The sequence below is a fragment of the Pleurodeles waltl genome, unplaced genomic scaffold (genome assembly GCF_031143425.1).
Source record: "Pleurodeles waltl isolate 20211129_DDA unplaced genomic scaffold, aPleWal1.hap1.20221129 scaffold_70, whole genome shotgun sequence".
In the NCBI taxonomy this organism is placed as follows: domain Eukaryota; kingdom Metazoa; phylum Chordata; class Amphibia; order Caudata; family Salamandridae; genus Pleurodeles; species Pleurodeles waltl.
Window position 1 is genome coordinate 2288913 of NW_027150391.1, and position 7384 is coordinate 2296296.

A 7384-nucleotide genomic window follows, 5' to 3' on the forward strand; every position below is an offset into this window, starting at 1 on the left:
GCCAACACAACAAAAATACATCATTAAAAATGTGAGGCAAATAGGAAAACATTTGGGGGAAGGCCACCCTAAGGTGTCAGTTCTAACACATATCCCCCACCCCCCCAGCTGAGTGTCATTTACTAGGGACTTATAAGTACATTACATATGCAAATTTGGTAGTTGCCAGTGTTACTATGGTTTAGGGAAAAAAGCAGAAGCACTTTAGTACTGGTTTGCAGTTTTAAAGTGTGTAGAATCCAAAGGCCAGCAAAATCTAAGTCAGAAAAAACAGGGGCTCTGAAGGCAAAAAGTAAGGGGAACCCACTGCAAGGATGCCAGGTCTGACACCTACCCTATAGCTATTACATTTTGGAAATGTCATTCATGAAATATGGAATAATCCTTGGTGCAGTAGAGAAGGATTCCACATAGGAAATGGTAGTCTCTGTTCTCCACAGTCAGTGCTTCCAGGCTTATGACATCATAACATCAATGTCTCACATGGGTTTTCTGTAGAAGCTGCTGACCCAGAGTTTTACAGCTGGGGAGTGGGCAGCATACTCACATACGAGGGCCCAGGGCTAGACTGGCACCACTTGACAGGGCAAGACTCACAGTTGGCAGAGTCCAGGTGCTGTAAGAGATGAGCTGGAAGTCTCTTGTTTCCCTGAGACTTTAGAAGAACAGGAGGCTATCCAGAGAGACCTTGGAGACACTCTGGTTCTGGGTTGGAGAGATGCAGGTCCAGTCATTCCCACTAACAGGAAAGAAGGGCAGCAGGTTCGTACAGCAGAGCAGGATTCCAACAGAGCCCAGCAGAGTGACAGTCCTTTCAGCAACATGGCAGTCCTTCTTCCTGGCGGAATATCCACAGGTGCAGAATTGTACTGAGTTGGAGGTGTCTGAAGCCCAGAACCTATACACAGTTCTGCCTTTGAAGTGAGGGGGACTTCAAAGAGAGGCCATTGAAGTGCACAGGGTCCCTGTCCTTCCTTCCTTGGCTCCAGATTCACCACAGGGGGTATGCAGCCCTTTATGTGGGAACAGGACGCTGCCTATTCAGGTGTAACTGTCAGCTCCTCCATCTCATCCTGCCCAGTGCTTAATTTGTAAATAAAGAGGTGCCGGTGCTCAAAGCCCTTCTCTTAAACATGAGGCTGCTGTAATTAAATCTGCCAGCACTGAATACTGAGGCAGCGTAATCCTGAAGCCATCTCGGGACTCTTCAATCCATTTACGGCCACCCCTGCCCCTTCAGCTCATCCTGCAACTTTCTCCCTTTATGACGCTTTTTAGTTTTTCCTTCTTCCGTCTTTCCCATATGTGTCTTTTGCTCGTAGCAAATGCTCAAGGCAGAAGAATAAGCTCCGGCCCTCACAAATAAATGCCGGTTCTCAGCACCGGAAACAACAAGCACAAATTAAGCACTGATTCTGCCCATGATGACCTATCAGGCTGTGGATTGCCCATCAGTCACATCTAAACTCTCTTTGTGTGTGGCTGTCTAGAGAGAATATATACACCCAGCTGTCACCCCACCCCAGATGTGTATTGGAGACAGAAGGAATGCACCAAATGGCTAAAGTGAGAAAATGCCAACTTTCTGAAAGTGCCATTTTCATAATGATAATTTAAAATTCAACTCAACCAGAAATTGTGATTTTAAATTGTGATTCCAGCGACCCCATACTTGGGGTTCATCTCTTTCCAATTGGAAATTACACTTATCACAATTTATAAAGTAATCCCAATGATATCCTACGGGAATGAGAAGTCTTGGAGTAGTGAAAAATGAATTTAAGAGCTTTTCAACTCTAGGATATGTAAATCTTAAGAAGTACTTTTATCACTTTTTAAATACACTGTCCCCTGTCCCTGGGCTGTCCAGGTCCTACCTTAGGGGTGATAGCGTATTAAAAAGGAAAGTTTGGGCATGGCAATAGGGTTAAGCTGGCAGGTCAATGTGGCAGTTCAAAACTGCACACACAGGCTCTGCGATAGGCCTGGGCAGACATCATGGAGTTCTGCTACACAGAACTCTGCGAAGTTCTGCGAAGTGCTGAAAAAGCCGTGCTAGGCAGAGTTCCGCAAGCTGTGGAGTTTGGGTAAGTTGCACTGTTCGCGTTAATTTTCAGCGGCAGAAGTTTCTCTTGCACTGTAAAATCAGTGCGAACTGCATCACGTGGAGCGCCAGAGGGCACTAACTTTCTGCCGCTCGAGAAGATATTCTATTTGAGCAGCAGCTTTCTCAACGCGGGTAGTAGCGACCTGCTGTGACCATCCACATTCAGCAATATTGTTCGAGCTCACCAACGTAGCAATTTCACTCGCTCGCCAACTTAATGTTGGTGAGCCGCGCAAGAGAAAAAATGATGCTCCGCTTTGCTTTGTGGAGTTTTTTGGGAACTCGCAGAGCGTGGAGAGGGCAACACTCTGTGAAATCTGCCTGTGGAGGGTAACAGATGTAGATTAAAAAAACAATCCATCATAAGCGCAATCAAAGCGAATTTTGTTTTACAGTCTCTTTAGCTCTGCACTGTTTATGATGACAGCTGTTGGTACCAGAAGTTCAAGGTGGCACTGTGCCGACCCTGCCCTTCTTGGAGCAGGGGTTACGCTGTTACTCTGTAAGTGCTTCTGCATCCCAGTGGAGGTGTTGCATGAGCCCAAACATTGTTTGCAGTGACTGCCCGTCCCATGCAGGGGCGGCCCCTCCGCTATGGCAGAGGAGCGTCACCCACTGCTAAAACAGAAAAAATATATATAATAAAAGTATTTTATTATCACTTCATTTTTTCACTAAGTGAGGGTCGGACGAGGCCATCCACTCCCATGTCACTAGGGAGGAGGAGTGGTATGTGCACTTCTAAGTGCTTCCGTTCGAGACTGGCCAAACTGACATGGGCACTTAGAACTCTCCACGCGGCTGTGCTGCCGACCCAGGGCAGGCTCCAATTCCCTTCCTGACCGGCATTTCTGCCCGCTCAGGCCAATCCTGTCGCTTCTCTCATGCTGGTAACAGCATGAGAGACGCGTCAGGATCGGATGGAAAGAGGAGGAAGAAGACAAGAAGAATCGAGGCGGTGGGAGCGGTGGAACACTGAGGCAGCAGGTATGTTTTTTTTTTTTATTTACTGGTCCCACACGCTGCGCGCTGCCCCCCACCCCTTCCTGACAGGAGCCACTACTGGTAAAATGAAGAGGAGAGTCATCACAGGGGATGGAAAGAAGGAGCAAGGATGTGAGTGAGGCAAGTACAAAGGAGGAAGAGATGGAGGAAGGGAGAAAAAAGTGTGACAAAGGAAGTTAAATAAGGAAGAGAGGGGGGAAAGGAAGGCAGGAAGGCAGTGCCAAATTGAAGAGGGAGAAGGACGGGCATGGGCATTTATCATGGGGCATTTTGCACTGGGGAGGAGACAGAACCTTTGGACACCATTTTCTAAAGTCCCATGGTCACCGGTACTTCTGTGCAGTGCTTTAAAACAGCAGGTACTTTCTGGTACTGAGTACCTGCACTTCTCCAATTTGAAATGTAGAGTACCTGCACTTCTCAGCACTCCTACAATACATTTAATGAGAGAGTACCACCACTTCTCAAGAGCAAACAGGTACTCTAAATAGTGAGTACTTGCACTTCTATGTAGTGAGTACTTGCACTCCCCCCCCACCCCTCTGTGGTTTATTGCAGCAGGCACCGCTAGGGTTGCCACCTGGCTGCTTTTGTAAAGACCTGCCCAGTGTTTTCAAGTGTAGACCAGTAAATATGATGCGAATGACAGACATCTGGTATTTTTTCGCCTATGAAACATAAACCTAAAACAGCAAACAGATAAAGAAATCAAATTAAAAAGTGTTTGAGAACTGTTAAATTTTTTCTAAATGATGATTATAATAAGTAGAAAGATATTTGCCTGTTAGAAAGGAATCCTGACACTTGCACACTTCTTATTTTTCACCTAACAGCTCTTGACTGTTCCAGAATAGCAAAAAGCTGGTATTTTTCTCTAAGAGAGGTGGTAACCCTAGTCACAGCGGGATCATAAGTAGAGAGACAGAGACAGGAGGAAAATAGAAATAAAGATGAGGGTAGCAGAAGGAGAATGAGTGTTGAGGATAGAGAGAAGGTAGAATAGAGCAGAGAGAAGGCGAGAGATGAGGATGAATGTATAAGAGAGGCGGACGAAGGGAGCGGGCTGAGATGAACATTTTTATCAGAGTTGGATTTGGTTCCCGGCCCTGGGCGCGGGCAGAGTACAGAGAGTGGGGGAGAAGAAAGGTGAAGAAGTGCGAACAGAGGAAGAAGTTAATGTACAAGTAGATGAAATGATAAACTATGAAAGACAATTAATTTGCCTGAACCTATCTAAACCTAATTTTAGCAGCGGCATAGCTTTCGGACTGTGTTTGGGGTGTTACACCCCCCTAATAAATGTATTTTCTGCTAAATAGTTGGGTAAAGGAGCTTTCACCCAAGTATTGTGAAGTGTCTGTCGGATTTCACCAGGAATGTTTACATACACAGAGACAAATAAACACACACTCTCTTTCCCTATTTTAAAAGTCCTCACAATGTTGTTTTTTTTCTCCACAAAATATTGTGCTTTTGTTCACTTTGTTCTCCTACCAATCCACATTCCTCTCCCTTTTCACTGTCCCTTCGGCTTCTCTCATGTAACCTGCTTGTCTTGTAATGTATTTTAACACCATAAGGCCAGTGTGACTGGTGGAAATCCTGAAGGTCACGACCCCCACCCCAGTTTTACCAAGCTGCGCCCCTGAGTGTGAGACTGCTTGCAAAGCTCTTTCAGTGGATGAACTGGCTCTACCGTATCCAGGGCCACTGAAATTATGCGATTGCATGGACCCTGTGTTTTTTGCAAAATTGAGGATCTTATGCACTTGCCACATAATCCATCATCGGCTGCATAATCTGCAGATTTTAACAAAAAAACAAAACTGATTTCTAGCTTAAACAGTTCAAAAGTTACTAACAACGCAGCAACACGTGTTGCCGGCAGTTAAAGGCATTTTGCAAAGGTGACTGGTCACCTTTCTGTTACTTATTGCTACGTCTCGGTGTTAAACTGGTACTAATGAGGTGCAACATTTGCCCATACAGTGTTGACAAGTGTAAAAATGACAAAATAATGAGCTAATCGTATTAGAAAATATGCCGCATCATGCCGCATAATTTGCCTTTTCTTGCTGTATTATTTAATCAACCGTGCCGCATAATTTGGCCTTACCCTGAGGCGTAATACCAGTGGCCGTAACAATATCTACAAACAAATCAAGAGCCCAGCAGGGCGCTTTGATGTTACTCTGCCACCGCTTGCACCCAGTTGTACTCTAGGAAGCACTGATGTGACTGAATAAGGAGGCGCTTGTTTGGGAGTCAGAGGGATTGAGCATCCCGGTGTTTAATGCTAACAAGTCCTAACTGGGGGTCATAGGCGGGAAGAGAACTGGTTGGCCGCGTGTTACATTTTTATATATTGTTTAAAAGGAGAAACGACCAGAAAACAGAAACCCCTGATTAACCACAAAAGCAATCGATATCGTCTCAAATCACACACGACTCTCCATAAAACCCTCCGTTTAAACAGGATGTCGAGTGATTAGAAATAGACAAGTGACACAAGAACAGCGCTGCTATTTGCTGATCATTTTCAAGACTGAAATGGTGTAAAGTACATTTTATTGACAAAGAAACAAAACCCTCAGGTCCCACCGAGATTTGAACTCGGATCGCTGGATTCAGAGTCCAGAGTGCTAACCATTACACCATGGAACCGGCTGAAGGTGTCACTCCAGACGGAAGTTTCACTGCAGGGAGAAAGTGACGGATCATGTGACCCCCCCACTCCTGCTCTAGAGGGTGTCACTCAGTCCCTGCTCCCACAGCAATGTAGTCGAGTTAAGGTCGGGAGCCCTTGTTATTGCCACAGACATCCTGTTACTTTCCAGTCTGGAGGGACATAGCTCTGGCCACCTGTCGGCTCATTAAATCATCGACGCCAAAATGGCTCTAAAACTTTAAAAAGCTCCCTGTGTTTTTCCAAGTGTGGCTACAAAATAACCAGCAAACAACTAGTTTCAAACTGAAAGAAAACAAGCCATCCCGGGTTCCTCCAGACAGCCTGTTGTGTTTGCTGCAGTCTCATCACACGGCGGCTGGGGGGCGCTGTTTGCATGGGGGGCTCTGACCCGGGACACAAGTTCTTTATTGGGTGCACGAGGGTTTTGTCACCTGGCTTCGTTTCCGGGGAGCGCTTGTGTTTGCACATTACCAGCTCCGGGGGGGCATCTGCAATTCAATCTGAGAGTCCACCGCCCCCCACCATTCACTGTCAAACCTTTCATTGCCCCCACCCCTCTACAGTCCACCCAGAGCAGGGCTGTGCATGCATTCTAACTGCACCAAGTACAGCCAGAGCCGGGCAATGGAGGTTTAAACCAGGAGCACAGTTCGTGCAAAAAATACATATTAAGTGTTGGAATTACAGATAGATGGGGAGAGAATATAAAAGTGCAGAACCACAAACAATAGTTTGTTTTGATTGATTCCTGCAGGCAGCAGTCTAAGAGGGTGCAAGACTGATGTTAAAGGGACCCTGAGAGCCCTCAGCTGAACTACAGTGACGTCACGGAGAGATAGAGAAGATGACGTCATGGACCTGCCACAAGCCCACTTCTGGTTATATATTTGTGTGCACTCCTGCGAGAATTTCATGCGTTTCATTCTCTTTCAGTTTGTACCTGCTGCTGTGTACATGCACTGCCACACTTCACATCCGTGTTTTACCCATATCACCAGCCCCAAGGAAGATATGAGGTCGCCGAAATAGCTCAGTTGGGAGAGCGTTAGACTGAAGATCTAAAGGTCCCTGGTTCGATCCCGGGTTTCGGCAGATGATGGGTTCAGTTTTTATTCTTTTCATTGGCGTTCTTTTATTGTCTCCTTCTTCCGTATTCTTTCTTTCTCAGTTCAGCCTCCTTCTCTCCAGTTTATCTCTTAAATGAAAAGGTCACACGCAAGATGGATGTTTACACAGTTTAAGGCGCCTGATGGCCGGATCCATGATTTCTGACGCACCCTGGGGCACAGTAGCTTAGCTGGTTAATGCGCCTGGTGCAAAGCAAAACGTGAACCCGAACGTCACAGTTTTATAGTTTAGGGGAGGTACCTCAGTGGGTTAATGCTTTTATTAGAGCTTTCCGTGTGTGACCTACAGCTCAGTGCGGTATGCACCTGCTTCAAACAGCTCCATGTAAACTCCAGGACATAAGGTTGGTTAACATTGTTTCCTTGGGGTATGATGATTACTTATTGAATATTGTGTGCTACATACGTGACTACTGTTACTATAATACTTTCATATAACATTCCTTCTTAAATGTG

General features: G+C 45.9%; 2 non-coding genes across 2 annotated transcripts; one reads left to right on the forward strand and one right to left on the reverse strand.

Moving 5' to 3' along the window:
- Positions 1–5704: 5704 nt before the first annotated feature.
- Positions 5705–5776, reverse strand: TRNAQ-CUG (transfer RNA glutamine (anticodon CUG)). Its single transcript has one exon. It is a non-coding gene; the product is annotated as a tRNA-Gln (tRNA).
- Positions 5777–6820: 1044 nt separating this feature from the next.
- TRNAF-GAA (transfer RNA phenylalanine (anticodon GAA)) lies at positions 6821–6893 on the forward strand. The gene has a single exon. It is a non-coding gene; the product is annotated as a tRNA-Phe (tRNA).
- Positions 6894–7384: the final 491 nt, after the last annotated feature.